The 14,151-nt window shown below is 27.8% G+C and overlaps 1 long non-coding RNA gene and 1 pseudogene across 1 annotated transcript in view; both read right to left on the bottom strand.

Annotated features, from left to right (window-relative positions):
* LOC105853086 (uncharacterized) overlaps positions 1-6,222 on the bottom strand; it is a 33,454-nt gene extending 27,232 nt beyond the window's left edge. The window contains exon 1 of the long non-coding RNA XR_012163967.1: positions 6,114-6,222. This is a non-coding gene — a long non-coding RNA (uncharacterized lncRNA). The remainder of the gene's footprint in view (positions 1-6,113) is intronic.
* On the bottom strand, positions 3,680-5,827 carry LOC101491015 (31 kDa ribonucleoprotein, chloroplastic-like; annotated as a pseudogene).
* Positions 6,223-14,151: the final 7,929 nt, after the last annotated feature.

The following is a 14,151-nucleotide window of genomic DNA, read 5'->3' as shown; positions in this document are numbered from 1 at the left end:
ATAAATACACATATTTTATTATGTATTTATAAAATTTAGGCTTAATGGCAGTTTTGGCCCCCCTATTTTAGCTGAATAGCAAAAGTAGTCTCCCCATTTTATTTATCTTCAGTTATGGTCCCCAAACAGAATTTTAGTCTAAAACTTAATGAAATTTCATTTTTTTCAAGTCACACCATACCATTTATAATCATAGATTTCAGGTATAATTGTTGTACCACGAGATCTTGAAGCATTATGTGACTTAAGTAAACGCAAAAGAAATGAAACTTCATCAAGTTTTGGACTAAAATTTTATTTTGGAGACAAAAACTGGAGAGAAATAAAATAGAGGGACTACTTTTGTGATTCAGCTAAAATAGGGGGATCAAAATTGCAATTAAACCTAAAATTTAATATTATACGCATTCCAAAAACTGGTTTGTTCTAAAAAAATAGTTATTTTAGAAAAATTTAAATACATATCAAAACTAATTATTATTTATTTGTAAACTATAATGTAATATATTAAATTAATTTTTATTCACATTCAAAATCCAGAAAAATATATATTTATTAAAGAATATTTTCTTAAAAAACAGCAGACTTTTTACTCAAAATGTAAGTAAGAAACGTTTTAGGCATTAAAATCTATATTCGTATATGTAGATATTAACTGTATCACACGTGTCATAGTATTCTTATCTACATTTAAAATGATCATGATTCCTTCTAATATAACATTTATTTATATTGATCAGTTCCATCCTTTCATGTATCTATTGAATTTATAATTTTCTATAAATATCAACTATAAGAAAAAGTTATATGTTTTATTATATTTTTTTAAATGTTTCTTTAAAATTCAGAGTATATGATTATATTAAATAAATTTACGTGATATGAGATATATATCATATGTTTTTCATTAAAATAAACATAATTTGTTTGATGAAGAATTCATTTGTCTTCCTAAAAAAAATACATTTGTACTTTTATATTAAAAACATAATATATTATTGTTTTGATAAAAAAAAATAGAATAGAAATGAATACGTACATGATATGAGTATTTTGATGGTTTCAACTAAAATAATTTTAAGCAAAACTTATAATAAAATTTAAGCAAAAGTTATAATAGTGTTTTCAAAATTTGTGCGCTATTATGTACATAAATATAAAGTAAGAATGTAAATTAATATTAAAATAAAAAATATTATTTATAATTATAAAAATATTAAAAGAAGCGAAATAACATAAATTTAATGTAAATTTTGTCGAAAGATATATAAGTTTATTGTAAATGAAGAGTATATTACGCATGTGTACACATTATCCAAAATAAACATGTACAACTAATAATAATATAAATAATAAGAAGAGATCAAAATAAAAACAATTATTTTATTAAAAATTATTCACTAAATTTATAAAAACTAATTTTTATAATAATTGTTTGAAAAATATAATAAGCATGTTTTTTTTAAATAATTTTTTATATTAAACCAAAATATTAATTAAATTATTGATATATAATACAAACAAACTTGTGCACGCACGAATATTATCCCTAGTATAATAAAATTTTGACTAGGTTACCTTTGATCCAAGTTTTTCTTTATTCAAGTTGCCTTTGGTTCAAGTTATCTTCTAATCAAGATGCCCCTAATCCAAGTCTTCCTCTGACTGAACTGCCTATGGTCAAAGTCTTCCATTGACCAGGTTTCCTTTGGTCTAAGTCTTCCTATGACCAGGCTACCTCTGGTCCAAGTATTCTTCTAATAAGGTTGTTTCTAGTTCAAACTTTCCTATAATCGGACTGCCTCTAGTCCAAGTCATCCTTTGATTGGGCTGCCTATGATCCAATCCTTCCACTAATTAGACTGTCTCTAATTCAGTGATTTCATCTAATTAAATAGTCACTCAAATGAAGGCTACCTCTAATGAATGATTAGAAGCTAATCTTATCCTCTATTTTTACATATTGATATGTTAAGGAATAAGTTAATTACTTGCATTTGAGGTGGTAATCAGATATGCATTGCATACATGAAGTCACATATGCATTGTATACATAATGTCATGACATGCATGGTCCATAAAGGTTATGGTGAGACATTGAGGATTGTTTCAGACATGAAACAATAGGTAAAGGAAGAACAATTGAGACGCCAATTGGAGTTATGGCCAGACCAACTTTACTAAGAAGACTTCAATTATCTTGATGACTCACATCAAGATAATTATGAGACTTTTTCGTACTTTAAGAAAAAGAAAGAGGACATGAATATTTTCCATACTTGAAGGAAAAAAAGGATTATTATATTTTTTCATACTTTAAGAAAAGAAAAAGTAAAAATTAAAGATTGTTTAAGAATGAAATTCTATTCATATCATGTTTTATGTTGCATCTAAATAAAAGAATGTTAGATCGCCCCTCCCTTTTACATAACTAACTGACATTATCATCTCACCCCATAATTTCTTATGTATTATAGCAAATAGGGGGAGTTAAGGTTGGATCCAAAATCAGATGATGTAATTCTGTTTTTGTACTTTGTCTAAGAACTAATATATTTTGTAATTTTGGTTTATCAGAGGATAATTGTAAATTATATATTTTGTAGTTACAATTTATCATCATAGTTTTATAATTCATCTAATTATTGAAATTAATAAGTTATATTAAATTTTTTATATATAATGTCAAGTTTTTCAATCAATTAAAAGAATACAAATCAATTAAAAAATAATCGAAAGTTAATGATTTTAAGAAAAGAATCGATTCTAAACTGAATTTGTCGAAATCAGTTGCATAATCAAAAATTAATTATTTAACCATAACCGATTATACAATCAGTTTTATAATAAATTTAAAATAAAAAATAAATTTAGTTATAAATCTTAGTTTATATAATAATTTTAAAATAAATATAATTTAATTTTATATAAATAAATAAAAACCAACCATGCAGTGTCTTAATTGTTTCTACTTAATGGTTAAGCTTTTATCTATTTTAGCATTTGTTTGTTTCCAAGTTCGGGTTCTTAAGTTTATTTTGTTGTTATGTTAGAAAATGATCCAAGGAAGATTTCAATGAATTAGAAAGCTTTAGCTTGGTGTGTGTATTAGAATATTAATATAAAATATCTCATTAATACCTTATACATATCAGAAGAGTATTTTAGTTTATTTTCCATTATTATCTTATCCATTTTCTTTTAGGAATAGTTTTAATATTACTTAATACATTTTGACCAAAGTTTTAATTTTGACCAAAATTTGGTGACGTAGTAATTTTTATATGATATGGACATGAATAAGATGTGTATATGGAGCACATGTTACCATTTTTAACTTTTAAATAATAAAACATATCCTTTAATTACTGAAATATAAAAATAAATGAAAAAAAATTCACATAATTAAAATAAAATCTCAAGCTGAACAAAAAGAACCCTAGATCATCAAATTTTGATCAAAATTGAAAATGTCACTACAAGAAAAACTCTTGTTACCTACAACAAATTTTATCTTTATCCACGACAAGTCCGTAGGTAACGTCAAATTACTCACAGATTACCCACGGACACGGGTTCGTAGCTATTTCGCTCGTAGGAATATATTTATCCACGGACAAGCATTTGGATACAATTACTTAAGGAATGTCTGTAGATAGTATGACTTACCGATTCTCCGTGGGTAACGTTACTCATAGAGTTTCCGTGGGTAAAAACACATACTTACCCACGGAAAATTCACAAGTAACATTACTCAACTAACACGATATTTGGAGAGATTACCTTTAAAATTGGAATCATAGCTTAATAATTTTCATGTGGACATAAATTAATAACATGAAAATATACAAATCTAATATGAAACCATTTACCAAAAAGGAACATCTGAAAATAAATAAATAAAATGAAATTGTAACCTCAACCATTAAGAAGAAAAAAAATAAATCAGCCAACACTCACTTTAAAAGTGAAAATTTGTTGGACTCAGAAAGAGTTGCGTCTGGGCCTTTCCTCAGTAACATGCACTCTAAGTGCCCTCCCGTTCAAGCTCTGCAATATGAAAAATAAAAAAAAATTAATCACACATGTAATCCTCGTAATGATTCCAAACTTATCATAAGCCTCTTCACAACATTGTCTCAATAACATTAAGCCTCAAGAAACCTTGTTGCTTTCGTTAAGCACATTTATTTACCGATACATGTTATGTTACAAACGATTAAGTAAGAAATAACTTCTGTCTCACCTGACCGTCAAAAGCACTGATGACTTCATTCATATCATTCTCACTGGACATTGTAACAAAGCCAAAACCATAGTGATCGACCAGTCTCTTTGTCATAGACTACCCAAACACTCTCAACCTTACCATGTTCATTGAAAATTTGTTCCAACAATAACTGTCGACATCCCATGGCAAGTTACCAACGTAGACTCTCATCAAGTAAAATAAATACACGAACCTCAGCAAATCACAATTTTATCGATCTCTGTTGGTGTTACTTACCTTTTGTTTCCCTTGCTACCTTTCTTTTGGGTTCTTTTTAGTTTCATACCACCTTATAGAAGAAGAAAAAAGATAGAGAACAGAGTGTTGCAGCCATATTCATGAGATTAATGTACAAATTAAAAGCTAAAGATTACCTAAATGAAGATGCTGCTGATTTGAGATTCATAGAAGATTTGCCCCCTCTAGTAGTTTCCTTGCCGTTCAGGTATTATGCGTCACTACCAGTGCTCTCTCCTTCGAAATCTGAAAAAAAAATTGTATGGAGGTTGCAATTTAAGACATATGTAGATATGGTTACAAAAATAAGTATACATGGTAGCTAACAGGTATTCAAATCATCAAACGTCACGAAGCAAAAACCACCATAAGCATTTTTACCGACTCCTGGCCACCATTAAAATCTTGCAACATTGTACTATGATGAGGGCAAAGCATTGTTAGAACAAATACGACAATGTATAGAGACCAACCTCAGAATGTCAATTTGGATGCAACTACAAGCTGTGCAATACTACAATATAAATGTAAATGGCATGCTTCTTAAAAGGATAAATGAGATTAAAAAAAAAAGTTTTGAAGGTTCAAACACATTGAAAAGTAAACATTGACAAGGTTCGCAAGGATATTTACACAAGCTGATTAACTAATATAGTCTACAACTCTAAATGGAAGAAAACGTTACAACTATATGATTGATATGTTTAGCTTCCTTTTCATAGTGTGCATCGATTCATAATTCTCATGTTTTGTAACACACATTGCAGGTAGCATCCTCTCTTTTTTTCTCCATTTTCTGAGAGATGTTTCCCGCTTCAACATATTTGATAACATCACAATTCACAACCCTTCTCAGTGCTGAATCAGTCACACATTAGAAAAGATAAAAGGAAAACTTACAAACCTATTGTACTTGTTCACAACCTTCTCAACTTCTTCCATTATACTCATGGTTACAAATTTGAATCCGCGACTCCGATCAGTATCCCTATTATAAATTACCTGAAATCACAACACAAGACCCACATTTAAACACTTTCTACCATAAGTATAAGATACTATATAGCATTAACGCAATTACATAATATTTGAAATTGAAAACCAAAAGATAAGATTTTACCTCAGCAACTTCTACAGTCCCAACCTGTTCAAAAAGCAAGGCCAATTTCTCACTATCAACATCAAAAGGCAAATTCCCAAAAAAATCTTCAAATAGTTCCTCAAAACTCCCAGCCTCGTTGCTTTCAGCTTCACTAACATCTGTATTTCCCCAAGTAATCAGCAGAGTTGCAAACCAAACACAAATTCATTACAATTCATTAATTACCATTAATAGATTAAACTAACAGAGTTAGGGATTTTCAAGCTCTTACATGTGAAATGAGATATTAGGGATTTCAATGGGCTGTGAAAAAATAAAATGAGAGAATGAGTTAGGGTTTGCAAATCAATTAATAAACATTCAGTTACACAACAAATAATCATGAAAATAGAACAAATTAGAGAGAGCAAACGAGACAACAACAACGAACGAGAGTGAAATAGAGATCAAATGATAGAGGACGAACAAGAGAGAAAGAGATAGCAAACTACAGAACGAGAGAACCTGTGAGTGAGACGTTGAAGTGGCGGCCAAAGAGCTCTGAGCGGTGGTGGTTTGTTCAGATTTCGGTAAGACTTGATATAAATCGTAGTTCAGATTCAACTCAGTTCAGTGAGGGCGACCGCGAAAGCCACTGAATGGGTCAGTCTTTTCCTTCAGTGAGGGCGACCGCTAAAGCCACCAAATGGGTCAGTCTTTTCCTTCAATAAGGGCGACTGTGATACTCACTGAACGAGACCAGGCAAACTCACTGAACCGAACGACTTCTTTGAGCACTGGAAGAGACCCGGGACCAAATGAAGTTTGAGAACGATCAAAAAAGAAAGATAACTTACCCTTGAGAGAGAGAGATCGACAAGGCGACATCCATAGTCGACGAAGAGAGTTGCAATCTAGAGGAGGTTGGAAGAAGAAAAAGAAGGGTTTAGGGTTGTTTAGGTTGTAATTTTGAATGAATGAGTTCTTTTTGGTGTTGAGAATGAACAAATTTTGGGTTTTCACATAAAACATTTTTTATAAAACTCAACACAAAAACTTTCTAAAAAAAAAGAAATTATCTACGCAACCCTTTTACAACGCTTTTTGTAAAAGCGCTGTAAATTGAAGCGCTCTCTCATAGCTTTTACATCGCTTTAAACACAAGCGCTGTAAAATGTAGTGTACAGTAAAAATAACACGAATAAATCTTGCAAAATTTAAGTGGGTTGTGCATTTTTTTCTTTATCCACGGACTTTTTTAATGTTACCTACGGAATAAGTCAACTTTTACTGATTCATGAAATTGATTCTCCTATTTCAAAGTCGACAATTTTGATTTCTCCCTCTGATTTTTTAACTAAAAAATGATGATGTGTGATGCTTTAAATAACATGACATATAATACAAAGATGTAGAAGGATTAAAACTCATAAAATTGGAATATAACACCGTAAAAATTAGATTTCAACTTCAGAAAATTTTCATAATTTTAACTTAATTAATGACATACGAATAATTAATGTATCTAAATAATTTCATATCATAGAATTATATGTTATATAATTAAAAATATGTCAAATCATCATTTGTAGTTCAAAAATCTAAATGAGGGGACAAAAACTATCAACTTTTAAAATAGAGGTACTAATTTTATAAATTAATAATAATAGAGGGACCATAATTATAATTAAATCTCTAATTTTTAAAAATTAAAAGATTAAAATTGTAAAATTAAAAATTAAAAGACTATAATTATAAATTGATAATAGTCTAAGAATAAAAACACTATTCATGTCAAAATAAAATAAAGAGATAAAAAGAGACAAAGTTGAATAGCTTTGGAATTTAGAGATAAAAAAAAAAATAAAAAATACAAGCCTGTTGTTAACGAGAATAGAGAAGCTTGAAGGAAACAACGCAAACATATTCAACATAAAATATTAAGGTAGAAGAAGGATTTGTGTGTGTTTAGTATATGAGAAATATAAAAATGAAGACACTACTACTAATAGAGCAAAATGAAACACAATTTTTTGGTTCATTCTTATTAATTTAAGGAGTACATTTATTTAATGACTCATATAATCATTTGCTTAAAATTTTGGATGAAAATGTAGTGGATCAAGTCTAGTGACTTTGGTTACTCACACTTGAAGGGAAGATTGTTGGAATTTAAGTGTGAGTAGTTAGTCTCACATTGATTAAGAATGGAAGAAATGTTAGGTATATAAAATATGTAATTCATTACTTAATATCTTAAGGTTTTTGGTTGGAATGTGGTGTCAAAGTGTCTTGCAAATTTAGAGCATTTGACTCGTTGTTGCTCTCGTGCTCTTCTGGACTCTCCAACACAAATCTCATCCGACTTATAATTAATCCAAGTTTCTCTTACTATAACTAGTGAAATTCACTTATCTATCTATTTTGTAAAAGCGCTGTAAATTGAAGCGCTCTCCCATAGCTTTTACAACGCTGTAAAATGTAGTGTACAATAAAAATAACACGAATAAATCTCGCAATATTTAAGTGGGTTGTGCATTTTTTTTTCTTTATCCACGGACTTTTTTAATGTTACCTACAGAATAAGTCAACTTTTACTGATTCATGAAATTGATTCTCCTATTTAAAAGTCGACAGTTTTGATTTCTCCCTCTGATTTTTTAACTAAAAAATGATGATGTGTGATGCTTTAAATAACATGACATATAATACAAAGATGTATAAGGATTAAAACTCATAAAATTGGAATATAACACAGTTAAAATTAGATTTCATCTTCAGAAAATTTTCATAATTTTAACTTAATTAATGACATACGAATAAATAATGTATCTAAATAATTTCATATCATAGAATTATATGTTATATAATTAAAAATATGTCGAATCATTATTTGTAGTTCAAAAATCTAAATGAGGGGACAAAAACTATCAACTTTTAAAATAGAGGTACTAATTTTATAAATTAATAATAATAGAGGGACCATAATTATAATTAAATCTCTAATTTTTAAAAATTAAAAGATTAAAATTGTAAAATTAAAAATAAAAAGACTATAATTATAAATTGATTATAGTCTAAGAATAAAAACACTATTCATGTCAAATAAAATAAAGAGATAAAAAGAGACAAAGTTGAATAGCTTTTGAATTTAGAGATAAAAAAAAATAATAATAAATAAATAAATAAATAAATAAATAAATACAAGCCTGTTGTTAATGAGAATAGAGAAGCTTGAAGGAAACAATGCCAACATATTCAACGTAAAATATTAAGGTAGAAGAAGGATTTGTGTGTGTTTAGTATATGAGAAATATAAAAATGAAAACACTACTACTAATAGAGCAAAATGAAACACAATTTTTTGGTTCATTCTTATTAATTTAAGGAGTACAATATTTATTGAATGCGTCTATTATTCGAAATCGCGAGAAAGAGCTACATATTTAGAGATTTACATTGCTTGTTTTGCAGCACCATCCGATAAATTTGTTGCAGCACGCATTTAGTATATGAAAACCATTATAACCAACATATGAGTGTGAATCTTTCTCTACATTTTCGGCTGTACCATGCTCAGTGCTTTCTGCCACCAAAATACTTGCAATGGCAAAAACCACTATCACTAACTTCAATACCATCTTCAAAGAACTTTCCATTATATTATAACTTTTCTAAAGTTTTTATGAATATACAAATGATTAACTTGCAATGAAATGTGAATGCAAAATGTACTTATTTATAAGTAGGGGGAGATTGCTTAAAGGGTTACTATTGAGAACATCCTATAATTGAGTAATAATTTTTAATTCCTATCATTTCAACTATTTCTTTATCCTTTAGTCAAAAAATAGAAAATTATTTATTTATTTTGTTGACTAGTTTTAAATTAATATATCTATATAAATACACATATTTTATTATGTATTTATAAAATTTAGGCTTAATGGCAGTTTTGGCCCCCTATTTTAGCTGAATAGCAAAAGTAGTCTCCCCATTTTATTTATCTCCACTTATGGTCCCCAAACATAATTTTAGTCTAAAACTTAATGAAATTTCATTTTTTTCAAGTCACACCACACCATTTATAATCATAGATTTCAGGTACAATTGTTGTACCACGAGATCTTGAGGCATTATGTGACTTATAAACGCAAAAGAAATGAAACTTCATCAAGTTTTGGACTAAAATTTTATTTTGGGGACCAAAACTGGAGAGAAATAAAATAGATAGACTACTTTTGTGATTCAGCTAAAATAGGGGGATCAAAATTGCAATTAAACCTAAAATTTAATATTATACGCATTCCAAAAACTGGTTTGTTCTAAAAAAATAGTTATTTTAGAAAAACTTAAATACATATCAAAACTAATTATTATTTATTTGTAAACTATAATGTAATATATTAAATTTATTTTTATTCACATTCAAAATCCAGAAAAATATATATTTATTAAAGAATATTTTCTTAAAAAACAGCAGACTTTTTACTCAAAATGTAAGTAAGAAACGTTTTAGGCATTAAAATCTATATTCGTATATGTAGATATTAACTGTATCACACGTGTCATAGTATTCTTATCTACATTTAAAATGATCATGATTCCTTCTAATATAACATTTAGTTATATTGATCAGTTCCAACCTTTCATGTATCTATTGAATTTATAATTTTTTATAAATATCAACTATAAGAAAAAGTTATATGTTTTATTATATTTTTTTAAATGTTTCTTTAAAATTCAGAGTATATGATTATATTAAATAAATTTACGTGATATGAGATATATATCATATGTTTTTCATTAAAATAAACATAATTTGTTTGATGAAGAATTCATTTGTCTTCCTAAAAAAAATACATTTGTACTTTTATATTAAAAACATAATATATTATTGTTTTGATAAAAAAAAATAGAATAGAAATGAATACGTACATGATATGAGTATTTTGATGGTTTCAACTAAAATAATTTTAAGCAAAACTTATAATAAAATTTAAGCAAAAGTTATAATAGTGTTTTCAAAATTTGTGCGCTATTATGTACATAAATATAAAGTAAGAATGTAAATTAATATTAAAATAAAAAATATTATTTATAATTATAAAAATATTAAAAGAAGCAAAATAACATAAATTTAATGTAAATTTTGTCGAAAGATAAATAAGTTTATTGTAAATGAAGAGTATATTACGCATGTGTACACATTATCCAAAATAAACATGTACAACTAATAATAATATAAATAATAAGAAGAGATCAAAATAAAAACAATTATTTTATTAAAAATTATTCACTAAATTTATAAAAACTAATTTTTATAATAATTGTTTGAAAAATATAATAAGCATGTTTTTTTTAAATAATTTTTTATATTAAACCAAAATATTAATTAAATTATTGATATATAATACAAACAAACTTGTGCACGCACGAATATTATCCCTAGTATAATAAAATTTTGACTAGGTTACCTTTGATCCAAGTTTTTCTTTATTCAAGTTGCCTTTGGTTCAAGTTATCTTCTAATCAAGATGCCCCTAATCCAAGTCTTCCTCTGACTGAACTGCCTATGGTCAAAGTCTTCCATTGACCAGGTTTCCTTTGGTCTAAGTCTTCCTATGACCAGGCTACCTCTGGTCCAAGTATTCTTCTAATAAGGTTGTTTCTAGTTCAAACTTTCCTATAATCGGACTGCCTCTAGTCCAAGTCATCCTTTGATTGGGCTGCCTATGATCCAATCCTTCCACTAATTAGACTGTCTCTAATTCAGTGATTTCATCTAATTAAATAGTCACTCAAATGAAGGCTACCTCTAATGAATGATTAGAAGCTAATCTTATCCTCTATTTTTACATATTGATATGTTAAGGAATAAGTTAATTACTTGCATTTGAGGTGGTAATCAGATATGCATTGCATACATGAAGTCACATATGCATTGTATACATAATGTTATGACATGCATGGTCCATAAAGGTTATGGTGAGACATTGAGGATTGTTTCAGACATGAAACAATAGGTAAAGGAAGAACAATTGAGACGCCAATTGGAGTTATGGTCAGACCAACTTTACTAAGAAGACTTCAATTATCTTGATGACTCACATCAAGATAATTATGAGACTTTTTCGTACTTTAAGAAAAAGAAAGAGGACATGAATATTTTCCATACTTGAAGGAAAAAAAGGATTATTATATTTTTTCATACTTTAAGAAAAGAAAAAGTAAAAATTAAAGATTGTTTAAGAATGAAATTCTATTCATATCATGTTTTATGTTGCATCTAAATAAAAGAATGTTAGATTGCCCCTCCCTTTTACATAACTAACTGACATTATCATCTCACCCCATAATTTCTTATGTATTATAGCAAATAGGGGGAGTTAAGGTTGGATCCAAAATCAGAGGATGTAATTCTGTTTTTGTACTTTGTCTAATAACTAATATATTTTGTAATTTTGGTTTATCAGAGGATAATTGTAAATTATATATTTTGTAGTTACAATTTATTTTAACGATTGTACTTATGATATTTTAAATGATTGCCAATGTTGAATTAGAATGTATAATTCATTACCATATTCTAGATACATGGTGATGACTATTATAAATGCATAAAAATATCATCCACGTCATAATTTCAATTCCACATTCTATCTCTATCACTATATCAAATTTGAACAAGATCTGAATACTCGAAAGTGGCATGCAAACATCAAATCAAGTAGAAATAAGTTATGAAATTTATAAATTACCTACATTTCTTTATTTTCTCTACAACTATTTATACTCATCTATAGTCTTAAAAACTTGGTAAAAAAATTTATCTACATAATCAATATCATTAACTTTCTCCACTTGCAAAGTAGTTTAAATAATCAACTCACTGTGATTTTTGATTAGATCTTAACATTTCATGATAGTAATATGAGAAAATTGTCAATCTTAAAGGACCATATGTGTAATTAATATAAATTAAAAGCTAATGATACAAAGTATTTGTAACTTAAAGAACGAAATTGCCAACAACAAAAAAGCTACAAAGATCTAAACGGAAATTGAATTAAGCATAAAAAGATTAAGGGTTTGGTTGACTGTGATTTGCGTTTTAGTGTTTGAAAACTATTTTGTAAATTTATATTTCAAAACAGTTTTTAAGAAAAAAGTAAAATAAAAATTGTTTAGGGCTATGAGATTTCTAAACAACCTTATGATCACAATTATGAGAGTGTCTCTATAGTTAACTTTTCAATTCTCATAAATGGGAAACCTTTACGAAATTTTAATCCTAGAGAGATCTTTAATAAGGTGACCCTTTCTTTCCTTATCTTTTCATTTTATGAGTTGAGGTTTTGTCTGGTCTTATTAAAAAGCTAATCAAAATAGACTTATCCATAGAATTAAAGTTTCTCCTAATTCACCTAAAATCCCTCGTCTTTTATTTACAGATGACACTAAAATGGTTTGTAGGGCAACAAAAGAAGATATAAAAAAAATCTAAGCACTATGTTTGATAAATATCAAAAAGTCTCAAGATAACTAGTTAGGGATGAAAATTAGATTTAGGCTCGGTAGGTATCCGTAAAAAAACTCATAACGAATTGAATAGGGTAAAAATCCGCATAATAGATATGAGTTTGGGGACATGTAATTACCCGCAAAATTAAACTGACATGGGTGCGGGTGCGGGTACTATAGTACCCACCCCAACCCACGCCCGCACTAATATAAATATATTATTTATTTATTATATTATATTAGTATTTAATTTAATTATGTCTTTTATGTTTTAGCATCTATTGATATCATTGGACCACTACAATATTCATAATCGAAAGATAAACGTTTACAAACTTTTTAATAATTTGATTTTTATGAATAGATAAATAATTGTGACTTTATAACTAATAGTTATGTCTTATTAATCGTGACTTTATAATTATACTTGCAACTTTCTATCAATTTTTTTACAGATCTCGAATAATACCGTTGTAGCACTTGCAACTTCATAAAGTATTATGATGGATATTTGAATGTGTATTGTAACATGTGTTCATTTGAAATGTTTTGAGTTATAAAATATTTTAGTTTATAATTTATGATTGGATTTAAGATATTTGGATAATTTTTAAATTTAATCACAACAATATCATTTATTTATCGATCTATTTTAGTTAAAGTGTGGATAATTGGTATGGGTATGGACACTTAGGTACTCAAAGGATAAGGGTACGAGTATTAAAGTTGATACCCAAGAGGGTACGGATACGGGTATGGGTATTTTTTTTAACCGCGGGTATGAAGACGAGTACTATAGTACCATACCCAAACTCTACTCATTATTATCCCTACAACTGGTTAATATGGACAAATCAAAACTCATTTTCAGTAAAAGAGTTCGCGATGAGTTTAAAGATAATTTTCATAACTAACAACATATGAAAATTGTCTAGATGTTCACTAAATATTTATTTCTCATAACTAACATTGGTTGTGTGATGAAGGTTTAAGGTTTTGTGGAAGTAAAAACCTTTTTGATATGTGTTTTAATGACAAC

This window comes from Cicer arietinum, chromosome 7, assembly GCF_000331145.2.
Source record: "Cicer arietinum cultivar CDC Frontier isolate Library 1 chromosome 7, Cicar.CDCFrontier_v2.0, whole genome shotgun sequence".
Lineage (NCBI taxonomy): Eukaryota > Viridiplantae > Streptophyta > Magnoliopsida > Fabales > Fabaceae > Cicer > Cicer arietinum.
Note: the sequence above shows the minus strand (reverse complement) of the source record. Positions and strands in the feature narration are given on the sequence as shown.